The sequence below is a fragment of the Ptiloglossa arizonensis genome, chromosome 4, assembly GCF_051014685.1.
Source record: "Ptiloglossa arizonensis isolate GNS036 chromosome 4, iyPtiAriz1_principal, whole genome shotgun sequence".
Taxonomy (NCBI): Eukaryota; Metazoa; Arthropoda; class Insecta; order Hymenoptera; family Colletidae; genus Ptiloglossa; species Ptiloglossa arizonensis.
This window is the reverse complement of record NC_135051.1, coordinates 23820641-23835039: the sequence shown is the minus strand read 5'-3', so window position 1 is coordinate 23835039 and position 14399 is coordinate 23820641. Positions and strand designations below refer to the sequence as shown.

Genomic DNA, 14399 nt, shown 5'->3' with positions numbered 1-14399 from the left:
TTTATAATTACAATTATAAAATACAATACAATCGCAATTATAATTTATCGCGATCGACAAATTGTAAAATTCCCCTCCTCGTTATCCGTTGAAACGAACGTGTTGTTTAAACAAAAACTTACGGACGAGTACGAAGTGTAAATAAAAAAAAAAAAAATAAAAAAAAAATAAAAAATACCGGATAAAAATAAATAACAGAAACGTCGATGATCGACGGATTTCATTGTTCGTGTAAATCGTTTCGGCCGGTTTCGAAGCGCGGTATAATATTTCAACTCGTGCTTTCGCGAAAGTTATCAACGCGTCACGGAATGATTGATTTTGCAACATCGTGCTCGCATATGCTGCAGTCGCGTTATCCTTGCAAAGTTCGCCGAAGCGCAGGATTTTCGCGCGCCATGTGGTAACGTCTAATAATAATTCCAACAGATCCGGTCACTTATCGATCAATGCGTCGATCGAACGACGAACGTGTAAAAACGATCGAGGAACAATCCTCGTTACGAATGAATGAAATCGAAGCTTTCGCACGTGTAAACCCCGTGGAAACGCGTACTCGAATACTGGTATCGCTCGAATCGAACGCGAACGAAATTATTGTAAAAAAGTGTAGAAATACCTAGAGTCCGGGCTCTCGAGAAAAGGTACTACGAAATCCGTCTGTGCAGCCAACGTGTTGCGAAGAGACGACGAAGAGAGAACACAGTCCAGGAGGCGCGCGATTTAATTATGTTCGCAACAGTGGTCAATCCGTTAGACACGTCATGCAAGCTGGGAGGCTGGTCACAGCGTAAATAAGTGTATTATCATACTTGTAAATTATACATCTGCACGCGTTTTGAAACGAGAAAGGAACGAGCGCGGTTCGCGTATTAGGATTCGGTTTCACTCGGTGCTGGTTCGAGTATAGTATACGGGGTGTAAAAACGCGTACGTGCAAGCGCGTGAAAATAAACGAGAAGGAATCGCGTTATCGAAGAGTCGATTTTCGTTCATTCGATGCGTCCGTGTGTTCAATATAGATTCGCGTAAAAATTAATCCTCATTGGTTTTTATAGCCCTGTGTACGAAATACCTCTATGGAGTATGCACAGTGCAGAAATATTTGAACTAGAATGTCCTCCAGGCCAATTATGTCGCGGTGGTTGCACTAAAGTTATGCTATAAAGGCTACTTTGAAGTTGTATCGTAGAGCTTATTTTATAGTCATGTCATAGAGGCTAGTTTGAAGCTATGTTACAGGGGTTACTGTAAAGTTGTACTGTAGAGCTTACTTTATAGTTGTGCTATAGAGCCTATTTTAAAGTTACATAGACTACTTATTTTATAGTTGTGCTATAGAGGTTATTTTAAAGTCACAGAGACTACTTATTTTATAGTCATGCCATCTAGAGGCTATTTTAGAAGTGTTTTCCAAAGAAATAGGTTAAAAATTGACTTCAAGAAAACCTGGTGTTTTTGATGATTTTCGAAATCGAAACACCACACCTATTGAGTAGACTCACGTGGCCCAATAGTTGAATAGACTTACACGGCCTAATTGTTAAATAGACATATGCGACCCAATTATTGAATAAACTCACACGGCCCAATTATTGAATAAACTCACACGACCCAATTGTTGAGTAGACTCACACAGCCCAATTATTGAATAAACTCACACGACCCAATTGGTGAGTAGACTCACACGGCCCATTTATTGAATAAACTCACACGACCCAATTGGTGAGTAGACTCACACGGCCCAATTGTTGAATAGACTTACACGGCCTAATTGGTGAGTAGACTCACACGTCCCAATTGTTAAATAGACATACGCGACCCAATTGTTGAATAAACTCACACGACCCAATTGTTGAATAGACTCACGCGACCCAATTGTTGAGTAGACTGACACCACGAATGTTGAGTAGACTCGCGCGGATGACGAGTTGCTCCAACGCGGTCACCAGCACCGCGAACAATGTTTCCCTCCGATCAGCCGCAGCGAAAACAGATTAAATCCTAACGGGACGAATCTCAGCTTGGAACTGTACCGTGTCCGAATGCATCAGAGATATTATACGAACTTCCGCGTAGACCCTCGTAAACGCTTAGCAAGTCAACAGCGCCGCGATATCAGAGAGAAAACGTTCTGATAAACGTCATCGAGTAGTCCAGAATCTCGGACCAATTGGATTCGAAGAAATAAACGTACGAATCGCTCTTCCAAGCTGTCTTGAGCGTTTCAATATTCCAACGACCACCCTCTGCCGACTCCAAAGTAGCCTGGTGAGGTCTGACAGACCCCAGATGCCGAAAATATAGCATCTGATAACTCGATTTGCGTTCACTTTGCAACTGACTCATTGTGCAGGTCAATCTGTGCAGAGAAAAGATTCACTGATTTGTCAATGTGATAAGAATTGCATTTGCAAGCTGTCTCGATTGTTTTAATAGTGCAACAACTACCCTCTGCTGACTCTAGAGTAGCCTGGTGAGGTCTGACAGACTCCAAGTGTTGAAAATATAGCATCTGATACTCTGATTGTTGTTTACCTTACAACCAACTCATCGTGCAGGCCAAACTGTACAGAGAAAATACTAAACAGAAAATATTTTACTAATTTGTCAACGTGATAGAAGCCAGACGATTATACGAAGTGATATCCTACTGATTTGTCAACGTAATAAAAGTCAGTCTACCCGAGATGTCATTCTACTGATTTGTCAGCGTAATAAAAGTCGGACAACTCTCCCAGCATGGCGTTCTAATGATTTGCCGACTAGTAAAAACACGTCGACTATCCTGAGGTGGAATTTTAACGACTTGTCAACGTGATAAAAGTCAGATACCTATCCTGAAACAATATTCCACTTGAGAATTGTTTTTCATCTACTACGTAAGCTGGAATCTATCAAATGTCCACTAGACAAATTGTAAGCTCACGATTAACTGATAAAAAAAAAAAATGACGTAGATGTCAATACATTGTCAGTGCCCTACAAAATGTTTCTGTCAAAATATGAGGAGACAGTGAACCCTAACACAGAACACTGACGTAAGTTCTTTTCATCAAAGTCTAATTGCTAAAATGTATATATTTAAGCACACTTGTTTCTGTATCTATCGCAAAATATTTTTACACGTTTGGAGCAGCAGTAAACAGTATATTATTGTCGTGACTTTTGTAAACATACTGTACATTCTTTAGATAAATACTCCTTTCTCTCGTAATGATTTTATATCCCTTTGTATATCAACTGGAGAGGTCTCACGTATCAATGAAAACTTTCATCCACTTTATCACGGCCATGATTTCGTATCAAGAAACAACCTATCGGTAATCCAGATAAATATGCAATATCAGTAGTGACCAGGTTCTATCACGAAACGAGATATAAAAACATTGGTAAACTTGCGCAATGTGTTTCTTCAGCTTATACTATATACGTGACACCTAGTACGATCGGAAAGATTCCAATGTACACGTAAACAACACGTTTGTAAAAATTACTCTTGGAGAGGATCTATTTTGATCCATTTTGGAGCGAATGCAATCTTCTTGAAAAGGAACAGTACATATCGGAAATCGTTTCGGAGCAGAACTACTGTGATCCATTTTGGAGCAAATGCAATCTTTTTTTAAAGGAACAGTACATATCGAAAATTATTTCGGAGCAGAACTATTTTGATCCATTTTGGAGCGAATGCAATCTTTTTTTAAAGGAACAGTACATATTGGAAATTGTTTCAGAGCAGAACTAGCTTGATCCATTTTGGAGCAAATGCAATCTTCTTGAAAAGGAACAGTACATATTGGAAATTGTTTCGGAGCAGAACTAGCTTGATCCATTTTGGAGCGAATGCAATCTTCTTGAAAAGGAACAGTACATATCGGAAATTATTTCGGAGCAGAACTATTTTGATCCATTTTGGAGCGAATGCAATCTTCTTGAAAAGGAATAGTACATATCGGAAATCGTTTCAGAGCGAATGTGTGGAACGAACTTCATCTTCTGATGTCGCGGTGCACTCGAGAGACTATGGAGGTCGGAATTGACCTTGAGAAAATTTCTCACCGTCGATTGGTCGCACGAAGGGACTATTACGGAGGCAAAGAACGACAACTGCACCCGTTCATGGTACGAGTTGATACAATTCGGTCACGTGCCAATTGTTAGGCAAGTTTCGTCGACCTTGACCTTTCTCAATGCTCTTTACACGAACAATCGTGAGTTGAACTCCACCAAGGACCTAATTTCCTCGCTGTTTCGACCGATCTCGAACCACGGTCGCGAAAACGAACGTCTACGAGGCAACGATCGATGAAAAAATATTCGAACACACTGTAGATCGTTGAAAACGCATTCTTGAAAAACGATGACCACGCGTTTCGATCCTCGAGCGTGAAACGGGGACCTGGTGAAACCCGACGAGCTCGGTCGATTTAAAAAATTTTCGTCTGGAATTTCAGCCCCCTCTCCCTCACCCTTGGTAAACAAAAATCTACGACAGTATGGAAATTTAACAAGAGGAAAAACAACACGGAGAATTTTGTGTAGAATGTAACGCGCGCGACGAAAAATGAATAAGGAAAGTCGTGTTGCGGGTTGGTATACGAAATGTTGCTCGTTGGAATTTCTCTAAGGAATTTTTAAATTATTAAACCTGTAACGATCGAAGAAAGCTGGCAAAGGTAAGTCGAAAAATTTGCAAAGTTCGACGTGAACCGAAACCAGTTGTGTAATTATTGTTCTTGAATAATTATTGGGAGGGTTTGCCTCGAAATTAGAAAAATGGTGAGATTTGAAAGGCACTGTTTCTATCGTGAAACTTGATACAATTTGTCGGTGGAACATTTGTGTCCGCGGTCTTGTCAATTGACATAATCAGTCGATAGAGATGGTATAGTATCTATTGTTTTCTTTCGACGAATATGCCAGAAATCTCGCGAGAAGTTCACAAGTGTGTAAGAGGTGAGGTCTGGTTGATAATGCTATTGTTATGAAACATAACCTCGAATGAAAATCGAAACGCGAACCACCAAACCATAGTTGATATCATTGAGTAATACAGTCGTTATAGTTACCCAGTATATTTTATATACTTAAGAAATACTGTTGATATAGTTAAGAAGTATAGCCAGTACAGTTAAGTACAATTGACAGTTAAGAAATACATTGATATAATTAATAGAAGAAGTATATATGTAAAAAGGATATAGTTAGTTTATATAGTTAAAAAGTAATCGTTATAATTACCCAGTATAGTTTCTATACTTAAGAAATACTGTTGCTATAGTTAAAAAGTATAGCCAGTACAGTTAAGTACAATTGACAGTTAAAAAATACGTTGATATAATTGATAGAAGAAGTATATAGTTGAAAAATATATAATTAGTTGATATAGTTAAAAAGTACGATTAATACATGTAGTTACCACAGTCAATAAATCTGATTAATGTATGTAGTTGATACAAATATCCACTATGATTAATACAGTATGTTTAATATAGTCATCAGGTATAATTACATCGAACAATCGGCAAATTCGATATAGTAGACAATATATATGTGTGTGTGTTCGTATATTTATTTTAATAATTTCATATATTTCTTAAAATAAATAGTGACTGTACTTCGTTCTCCACGATGTTTCTCAGACTTAAAATACGCATATTATAAGTACAGTTACTATCTATTTAAATAAACAAAGATTCTTTCGAGAGACGTATTTTGATATTTACCAACAATATAGTACGAAGAAACGTAATCCCTCGACACGCGCAAGCGTGTGGTGACCTTTCGTATCGATACGCGCGTGGAAACTCCGACCGAAGCGTTCACCCCGGTTTCAAGAGAACCTCGACCTTTTAACGTTTCTTCCTTTTAACGGGGTAAGAGAAAAGAAACTCGTCGAGTACCTTGCGTAAATATATTCTACGTACCGTGGCGTGAACTCGCAGACCCAAGTGGATGAAAATAATTTACCAAGGATCGAGCGACGAGCTCGAAACGGGGAACACGAACGCGACAGAAATGTGCAACGTCCCTATGCGCCTAAGCGATCGGCCGAAAACTGGTCGTACATGCAGCCTCTTCGCTAATGAAACACCGCCCCGACTGTCTCCTTGCCCCGGTTCCAGACAATTGACGAACGAAAGTCCCGTTATTCCACCAACCGTCTTCACCAAGCGAGTATATTTTGTAAATCGATGATAAGATACGACCTATGTCAACGAAACAATTTCATTTGCATACGAAGCCAGAAATGGTATCTCGGCAAAAAACACACGGAAATTGCATTTTGTTTACCGCGCGCGGTCGCATACCATTTTGACATCGGCAAATCTCTGACGTTGATATCAGGTGGCATCAACCGGAGGGGGGGAGAGGGGGTGTGGGGTAGAGTAGGAGAGAGAGAGAGAGAGAGGAGAAATCGAAGAAATTTAAACGCTTCGAACGAATAATATTTTCGCCGAAATTATCGCTAGGCGAATCGAAGGAACGTTGTCGAAACCGAGAGATCTCGTTTGAAAATGAAATCCGGTTTCGAATTATCACTCGCGGGAGGGCGATCGATGAAAAATTCATAGTGGTGGACCGGTCGCGTTCTCGCCTATAGAACGTCATAGAAAGGAAACATTCTTCGATCAAAAACAAGAGTTGTCCGAGTGGTCGGTCGTTCGAGTCGTTAACTCGTCTATAAGATTAATTTTAAATCGCGGCTTCGTTCAACGCGGTGAGAAAAAAACTGAAGTCGTTGAGTATGCCGATACCTCGTTTAAAGATAAAATTCCGGTCACAGATCCTCTTCTAACAGGACACATCGCGAAAGTGAATACGATGATTCGAGCCAAGGAATGTCGAAAAGTTTACCGAACGGAGTCACTACCTCGCTTAAAGATAAAATTTTTTTTTTTACCGAAAAAGAGCTCGAGATCGGAAACGATCGCGTACCCGAACGTTCCACGTTAACATAAAACCGAGACGATAACGAATTTCGATCTTCAAACGAGACACTATCGGGGCACGTCCGTACCCTTGAAAGATGTTCGCGCCTCCTCGACGTGTTGTGTACTCGGCTACGTGTCAGGTTACAGACTAATCAAATTTTTTTAACAATCGATACGATTCTTAATTACGACGAGAGATCGTGCACGATCGATTACGATTAATTTCCAACGAATATGTTTACATTCTTGCTTGTTTAATCTTTCAAAATACTGCAATTATAACACGAGATTGGCTTTTATCGATCGAATTCTACCGATTACGAATCTTCGACACTCTGACTAAATAATAATAACATCTTGTTGCATAAAACAAATATATATACATATATACATATATATATATATTAGGTTGTTAGGGAATATATAATTTGATAAAATGTTTGCACACTCTAAAAAAATCGTGTTTCATTTTCACCAAAAAAAAATGAAATGACTTTTCAAACAACCTAATACATACATACATATATACATATATACATACGTACATATATATACATACACAAACACACATAAATTGTTACATTGAAAAAAATTAAATTGAAATCGAAAAGAAGAAAAGAATAATAAGTGAACAGAAATTTTTGGAAAGTGAGCGTAGCCTAACGAACGTATTGCAGTTATGCGATGTTTCTTGCGAACGATCGCGATTAGAATTCATCGGAGAAAACCATCGCGGGTCAACGTCCCTTTCATGTTCCCGTTCCTCCTTATCCCTTTTCACGATCGTTCAGTGCAAGGTCGCGGCAGACGGCTAAATACGTGTGTACGAATGGAGGCGCATAATTGGGCACAATGTGGCCCAGCGCGGGATTTCGACACTCGTTAAACAGCGTACAATAATTCCCGCGACACCTCCACGTGTAAGCGGCCACGCACGCGTTACGGTTGCCGCTGAACCTGTATTGTTCAACAGCACCGCGGTGGATTGTGCAAACAGGATTGTGTAAACTTGGGCTGATAGTGGACCACGGGCGCTTATTTTTAGTGAGTCTTTTTTTCCGCTTCCCTGAACCGGCCCGGACTTTTAAATCATCCGAGCCGCGGGATATCGAGCAGTCACCGAGGTCCAATTCCATTTCGTTCAAGAGCCAACGACGAGGAGCGAAATTCATTCACCGAACGTATGTAGTAAATCGAGCGCAATGGGAGCACCTCGCTTCACCGGTTCCCATTTAACTATGACACCTAACACAGACCTAACTCGGAACTCGGATTCGTTCACTGGAACTTGTTACGTTATAGATAGGGCAGATGATAGCATCTCGCTTCACCAGCTCCCAATTTTGCTAACTATGATACTTTGGTCGAAGATGTGACACCTAATGGGCCTAACTCCGAACCCAATTCTTTCACTGAACGAACGTTGTTAGGTGTATAAATAGAGGGCAATGTAATGTCTAGCTTCACCAGGTCCCACTTTCACTATGACACTTTGGTCGAAGGTGTGACACCTAACCCAGACCTAACTTTGAACCGAAGTTGTTCACTGAGAGTTGTTAGGTATACAAATAGCGTATTATGTAGTATCTAGCTTCACCAGGTCCCAGTTTCACTAAGTATGACACTTTGGTCGAAGATATGACACCTGACAGACCTAACTCTGAACCCAATTCTTTCACTGAACGAACGTTGTTAGATATATAGATATACCTAGGCAGACCTAACTCTGAGTCGAATTCTTTCCCTGAATGAACATTGTTAGATATATAAATAAGGTACAATGTAGTGTCTAGCTTCACCAGATCCCACTTTCACTAAGTATGACACTTTGATCGAAGGTATGACCTCTAACAGACCTAACTTTGGACCGAAGTTGTTCACTGAGAGTTGTTAGGTATGCAGATAGGGTACGATGCTAACATTTAGCTTCACGAGATCCGAATTTCACTACTCGACACTGTATTCGAAGGTATCATCAATGGTTGGGGTACACTACCTCGATAAACTGCTTAACGAAGCAACGCAAACGACAGTTGTGTGACGAGAACTCGAAACTGAATACTTGCGAGAACACACTGCGAAGGGCTCTTATGCCCTCCGGTGAATCAGTGAACACTGACCTTTGAAAGGTTGCACCGTACCCGCTTAATCTACGTGTGACGTTCCTGGGTCGCAAACACTGCGTCATTCATTCACGGGTAAACCATGCCATCCGTGCTCCACGAACCCTGCGTCATCCTTTCGTGTCCTTCTTGAGATTTACTAAACCTTAATCTTATAATAAACTTAACCCAATCAGTCTTTGTACTTCACGAACTGCGGCACGACTCTAAGATGAAATATTACAGTTGTGATCGTAATGTCTTTCACTTGGTACGTACAAATAGTAACAATGATTTAAAATCATCCAAGATCGATAACTACTACCAATCTTGTTCGAGTCATCTCAGCGAGTGCCTTGTTTAAAGATAATATTTCTATTGTGGATTCGAGATCAGGAAGTTTACGTTTCTTTTTCAACGATTGAACTTCAAAGCGACTAGTGACAACAAACCTCGATTTTCGATCTTTAAACGAGGCACCACTGTGCGCATTAACATACTTTCTCGAGACAGAGTACCAAAGCACTTTGATATCAGCTGATTTGTTCTCACTGTCGGAACTTCAAAGCGACTAGAGACAACAAACCTCGATTTTCGATCTTTAAACGAGGCACCACTGTGTGCGTTAACATACTTTCTCGAGACAGAGTACCAAAGCACTTTGATATCAGCTGATTTGTTCTCACTGTCCCTCGAAACTTTGTGCAAGCTCCTTTGAAAGTGTGCGTTATTGTATATCTTATAAACTCTGTTACCCAATTAGCAGTTCGTATATTTCTTTCCAACCATTGGACGGTTACTCATCTGTTTTCCGCGGGATGTCTCACTTGAGGCAACGAACTATGCATCACCGTAGATACACGCTTTTGTCGTGCACGATCGATGCGATCTATACACGGTGACCTATTCGACAAAATTTATTTCTATTTTTATTACTCGCTCGTGTTTGTTCTCCAGACATCTGGCAGGCGTACACCCGTACGGTGATAATCGACATCCTAATTGATAAAAATTCACGAGATCGATGGAAAGATCCAGGAGCTAACACGACCTAACCTGAACGATGATAATCGACGTACTAATTGATAACCGGGGAAGGTGTACGTCCCGGAGGTCAATTACCTGCTGGCGCGAGAAAAGATTCACTAGAACGACGTTGTTACGAAGACGCAGGGTGATACAAGAAACCGAGCACGTAGTTCCTTCTTAAGGAAATGGAGAGAAAATTGGCGGTGGAAAATGTTGCCCGGTTTAATGAGGTCTACTTTTCTACGTTCACGTTTTTTTTTCTCTTTTTTTTTTTTGTACGTAAGATACACCGATGCACTTGCACCTCTTTATAAATGGAAAGATATACATATTGAGGTTAAGTTTAAAAGCATCCTGCGGTCGCTCCTCACTTTCGCATAATTACAACCCACCGTCTTGCACTGCACGTAATAAAAAAAAACGTTACAATAATAATAATATTGTTGCGCATAAACTGATTCTCCTGGTCGGAACTAAATCGGTAGTGCAAACATCCGACAATAATTTACAAGATTTTTACAGTCGGTAAATTCACTCGGATGTAATATCCCTATATTTATGAATGCACATCGAATTATCGACGAACAGACTTAACCTTTTAACTGCTGCACTCGAGCAAATGCGCGGGCGAGTGATAATATTGTTCTAGTTGCTCGAGTTAAAGAAAACACCAGGTACATAAACTGTTCTATGGAAAATTCTGTAAGATTTCCTTATTCGATTTTTTGAGTGTATTTAAAGTAATTGAATAATGTAATTTTAACGTGTATTTAAAGTTATTAAGAAATTTAATTTTGTATTTGTATTTATAATTATTATAAATACGATTCTGGTCATTGATTCAGCAACGAAGAAAACTTAATCGGTCCCAGTGGTTTCGTACGAAATTTAAGTTTGTCAGCGTGTAACAACGAAATTAAGTTGGTAGCGAGTCGATAGACAGCGACAACGACACGAAACAGAATGATCGTTTTCGTAAAAATAATTGAACCGTATTAAGGTAACGCGTGAAGAAAAATTTCTCCCGTAATTGTCAGCTACGAACAATTCGAATCTTGTCGCAATAGAATTTATTTGTTCACGGTCAGATAAACGCCATGGAAAGTTTCATCGTCCGACGAAAACTATTGTCACGATCCCAGTTTCGACATCAGGTAAATACAATATAGAAAACACAAGTAAAATCCACAACGATCGAGCAATCAATGATTCGGTGATCTTGCGACACAGTTGTCACTTATCTGTGTTTCTGAATCTGGAACGATCCCCGGGACTCGATTTCACGTGTTTCTGGTACGCTTGTAATTCGTTTTCGTTTGTTATTAAGAGATACAACCCTCTGCATCGAATAATAAACGTATTGTATATTAACGAATCTATTCTTCGAATACCGAAGAATAAAATTGAATTTACAAATCGAACCCAGAAATACACGAGAAACTGACGTTTGAGGTTAGGGTGTAATAACAATGTTTCGCGCTTCAAGTCTCGCTCACTTTCTTACTTTATTACGTTCTTCGTCATTCATTTTGCAAGCCTTTGTTCTCGCATTCACGTAACGAGAACGTTGCGTAAATAAATCGAAATTAAAAATTCGAAGATCTCGACGATACGACGATGTTACTAAATCTAACCTTCGTTCGACGTCACCGAATCGTACGCGGATCGAAGACAACGAAATCGAACTTGTAATCGCAAACAGTGGCAATAAATAATTCGTTCGTGAAATCGAAAGGTGTTTTTCTGTTTAATTCTCGAAGTGTAAGGAAACCGTCGGGTATGATCGAGACGTGAAACGGTATATCGCAACGATACCGACGAGTACATCTCGAAATAATCCCCAGTTCCATGACTCGTCCGAGAATAACTCGTCGCTTAATAATAGCGTATATAAAAAGAGCGCCCATGGGGAGGAAATTCGTAAGGGGGAATCGAAACGTGCTCATCGAAGATAATCGATGCTCTAGAAACCAGAAGGAGCAATTATCTTCGGAAAACGACAAGATAGGCATTATCTTGTTGCGCTGGACACAATGCAGTGGCCCGTTTGTTCGAGAATTCATTTCTGGCTCGATACCAAACCGGTTCGGCTCTCTCTTTCCCTCTTTCCACCGGAGATAACGAAAACGATAACGAAACGAGGAGAATAGCGATGCACGCGAAACGACGATCTACACAGGCGGCATTAAATCCCTGTTCTACGAGCAATTATCATCGATGCAGTAACACGGACGCATTCCTCGCTTTATTTTCTTCCTCGGAGTTGCACGAACGTATTCGTGTGTCGAGTATCGTTAAGATTCGATGATTTCGGATGGAAGTTGCGAATCGGTTGGAGTATTCGCCGCTAGGTGGATACCGATCAGATTTTTTTCTCGATAGCGAGGCTGAGCGGAGCAATTTATAAGATCCGTTGTACGAAGAGCAACGGTATGTGTGGAATAACGGTTCCTTCGCGATTTTACTTTACTTTATCATAAGAATTTTTGTTGACTGTGCAAACTCTGCAGGGCGTGGAGGAAGGAACACTCCAGTGGGAAAAGTACTTGAGAGAGATTATTTCTGGTGAAAAATCTACCGCCCCTCGATTCGTTGGAAATAATATTCTAATCTGAAAGAGCCTACTTTTTATAAAAGAATAAGAAATATCGTTACACTTTTATCCAATGTTATTATTACTTATTTCGTTGTATTTGTCGCGCACTCGATTGAAATAAGTATTCTCGATATTCACCCTAATAATTGTCTAAATATAATTCTCGATACGTTACTGTTTACCATTGGTGTTTCTTAGAAATGTTTCTCAGGAAGTGTCTATCTTCCACTCAAAACTTTTCCAATCGATGAGTGCGTGCACACAGGGGCACTTATGTTGGTTACTCTCGTTTCTTTGTCTTATTGCTTAACCCAGATAAAAGCCACACGAGATGACCAAAGACATTAATGGTACCATAAAACGATTATTGAAACATCACTCTACAGATAAATGGCTATTACGCGTACACGGGCGCAGCTAAATGGTAATTTTAGCTGTTTGCTAAACGAACTATGTGTCGGATAAGTTGATCTCGGGCTTATTGGTGCCGGGGAGAGAGCAATCCGTTTCAAATACGGCAACAGGGAGGTTTCTGAATCTACGAAACCGTCAATGAAGTAGTAATTATAAACCGACAATAATTAAACAGTAGATAAAATGTTTCACGACTAAACCATTCAGAAATACATACTCAGTGTATTAATCGACTAAAAAAAGTTCTTCGCTCCAAATATTTTGTAAAAAAAAAATCAATACAAATGTATATAAAAAAAAAAATAAAGTATATAAACAAGCTTTCATTTGATTAATTTTTCCAGTACTTTTATATCTGTTATATATATACACGTATATTAAAATATTTCTAATTATATTTCTCTTTCGTGATTCTTTTTACATAAAAATAAATGTGTCGTACTTTTATATTTTTTATATATATATGTACATGTATATTAGAATATTTTTAATTATGTTTCTCTTTCGTAATTCTTTTTACATAAAAATAAATGTAATAACTTTAAGTCGTGAAAAACGTAATGAAGAACGCTCGAATTTCGAGCAAAAATACCAGACTGTCCCCAATGAGAGGAGGAAGTGCGTTTAGCTCGGTCCAAGAAGACGACAGTAGCTGCGACGGTATTCATCGCGACTTCCTGGAAACGCCGCGGAAACAAACCATTCGTTTTGATGTCGGGAAAGAAGCCCTCGTTACGGGACGACTCGTTCAATTCGATTTAGCCGGTGTATTGAGTTTAATTGGAAAATTGTCAGGTTTTCAATTGAATTTTCATGCAACGTTTGCTTAATTGATACCGAGCCCGACGTGAAAGAGCCACGCAGCGGCAAGAAGGATGTCAAGAATACATCGTTTATTGGGCCGCACGACGAAAAAGTCGAAATCCATTTTGTCATTCGCGAATCGTCCGAACGATTAACCACGTTGAAGGTAAAATTTATTAAAGTGATCTCGTTTTCCAAAACGGAGAATATATAATTTAATAAAATGTTTGACACGCTCTGAAAAAAATTGTGTTTCATTTTCACCATAAAAAAAAAAACGAAACGACTTTCCGAACGACCTGATAATTTAGATCGCATAAAAAAAAGAAAACAATTATCCAATTACCGTGATGCATAAAAATTTGCCCAACTTTGCCCTTGTCCTCTCACTTTGCCCAACGGAGACGTTGAAAATAATAATAACAAGGTTTCAAAATTGTTTTTAAAATTAAAATTTAAAAATCTTTAACATCGGTGCATTGAAAAATTCGAAACACCATTACAATTCCAAACTGA

At 39.4% G+C, this 14399-nt stretch overlaps 1 protein-coding gene and 1 long non-coding RNA gene across 8 annotated transcripts in view; one reads left to right on the top strand and one right to left on the bottom strand.

The window, feature by feature from the left end:
• The window catches only part of LOC143146315 (monocarboxylate transporter 12), a 59318-nt gene that overhangs the window by 34031 nt on the left and 10888 nt on the right, over window positions 1–14399 (bottom strand). The window contains exon 1 of one of the 7 annotated variants that reach the window (XM_076310479.1): window positions 620–672. The exons of the other annotated variants lie outside the window; for them this stretch is intronic. The gene's annotated coding sequence lies outside the window, so the exon portion shown is untranslated. Of the gene's footprint in view, window positions 1–619; window positions 673–14399 lie in introns of those variants that run through there. 7 annotated transcript variants of the gene reach the window in all.
• LOC143145695 (uncharacterized) lies at window positions 11026–13399 on the top strand. The gene is made up of 2 exons (XR_012991751.1): window positions 11026–12499; window positions 12580–13399. It is a non-coding gene; the product is annotated as an uncharacterized LOC143145695 (long non-coding RNA).